Source organism: Musca vetustissima, unplaced genomic scaffold (genome assembly GCF_032173495.1).
Source record: "Musca vetustissima isolate MV318-11 ecotype Yass unplaced genomic scaffold, APGP_CSIRO_Mvet_v1 utg25715, whole genome shotgun sequence".
Lineage (NCBI taxonomy): Eukaryota > Metazoa > Arthropoda > Insecta > Diptera > Muscidae > Musca > Musca vetustissima.
In genome coordinates this window covers 59,834-61,890 of record NW_026872799.1, presented here as the reverse complement: position 1 = coordinate 61,890, position 2,057 = coordinate 59,834, and positions in this window count along the sequence as shown.

The window sequence follows — 2,057 nt, the reverse complement described above, 5'->3', positions numbered from 1 at the left end:
AAATTTTACCACTACTACTACAGCAACATCAAATATTTGAAAATAGCAGCCGCATGAGCAGCAGCCTTCGTCGCAAATCCCTATGTAGCAAAATCCAGAATACCTAAGAGGATTCCAAAACCAAAAAAAAACTCAGAATCAGAATAATTTATCGTAAAGTTAAAGTATTTAAAATCCTAACGTACGTATTATCTGAATTGTCCTTGAATTTTTCAATATATATATCATTCGAAGCGAAAACCAAAGAAACTGAAACAAAACAAATAAAGCAATAACAATGACATTTTATTCAATTTCCTTTGAACCTCAAAATGCAATATTAGCTATTTCAGATATTTCAAAGAAAACGAAAAAACACACACACACACACATAAAAATAATCAACACCCAGAAAAAACTCTATGCATTTAGAAGAAAACAAAAATTGTTAAAGAAAATTGACGAAGAAGTTTGACAAAAACATTTTTTATATTAAAAAAAAGTTCTGCTTAATAAAATTGATAAAATAAAAAAAATATCATCTTAGAATTTCATCTAAATGCTTGACAAAAGAGAAAAAACAAATCAAAATGGCCTCCCTGTATTGTGAAAATAAAACAATGATATGTAATTCATAGGTATTTTTTAATTTTGGTACATACATACACATACATATTTGTTTATTTTTATGAATTTATTGAATATGTAATTAACGGAATTTGTAAACGAACTGTAAAAGTTAACATTTTTAAGATAATGCCTACAACAAAAGGATTTTACCTTGTAACATTCAGTTCAATGATCTTTAAATTCGGAATTTAAATTTTCTCAATGTAAGGTTTAAAATTTGTTTTGAAATATTGTGTCACAGTACATTTCAATGAATATTGCAGAATGTATTTTATATAAAGTTCTACGTCTATTTAGGCCATACACCATGTGTTCCAATTCAGTTTTTTCAATCAAAATATCTTTTTTTTTTTTGTAAGGACATTTTGACATAAATTCGAATGTTCAATGTTACGTCCATTGGAATGTTTCATTACATTACACTCTCTATTATATTTCAAACCGATTTAGCCACTTCTGATGACCTACTGTAATCTCACATTCTTCCGATAATTGTGAGATATATAGGCTATAATTTTGCTCGATTTTGGTAATTCGGGCAGGTCATGTCCAAAAGTCGGCTAAATCGGTCCATGTTAAGATATACTTCCCATATTTTGGTAAACCTTGCAGGTTTAGGTCTTTAGTATGTGTTAGCGACATTCCTTGCGAACAATTTTCGGTATTTGGAGTTAATTGTATCCTCTACCTTTTTCCAAAGCGATTTAGCCATGTCTGATAGTCGACTGTCTTGCTGTTCTTGATTTTTTAACGATTTCCCTGTACAATTGTTACGGTCCATTTTAATACCGTCCACCATAAAATGGAGGGTATAAAAACACCTTGAAGTATCCACCAACAACTGTAGTTTGGCATTTTTGATCCTCATTGAATAGCACATCTTCGTACCAAAAATGTATAATATTGACCTATATTTCAGGGCAGCCTCAATATAACGTTACTCCCCAATACTCGGTATTTTGGCTGTAATTTGGTATTTTGGGTTCTCATTGAATAACACAGATCAGTACCAAAAATTAATAATATTGAAACAAGTCTCAAGGTAGGTACCCCCATATAACGGTACCCCCAATACTCGGTATTTGGGCGATTTTCGAAATGTGTTTCAAACGATTCAGGGTATCCTGCAGTTTTTTGTATTTTGGGGATTTTCGACACGTTTTCCAACTAATTTAGCTATAATTTTGTATTTTAAATTCTCATTTCCTTATTTTTTTATTGACCCACGTTTAAGGGTAGACATCATAATATGGTAATCCCCAATGTGGGGATCTCAAATCTCACTACAAAAAACTCAATATTGATATTCGTTTCATTATAGCCCCATATAACGGTAGTAAATATTTTGAGAGTTTCAATCGTATTTTTCTCATTATAACATGAGTTTTATTCTAGGAGCCCCCATAAATTTTACATATAATGGTTTTCATCCTCATGGTAGAGTGTAT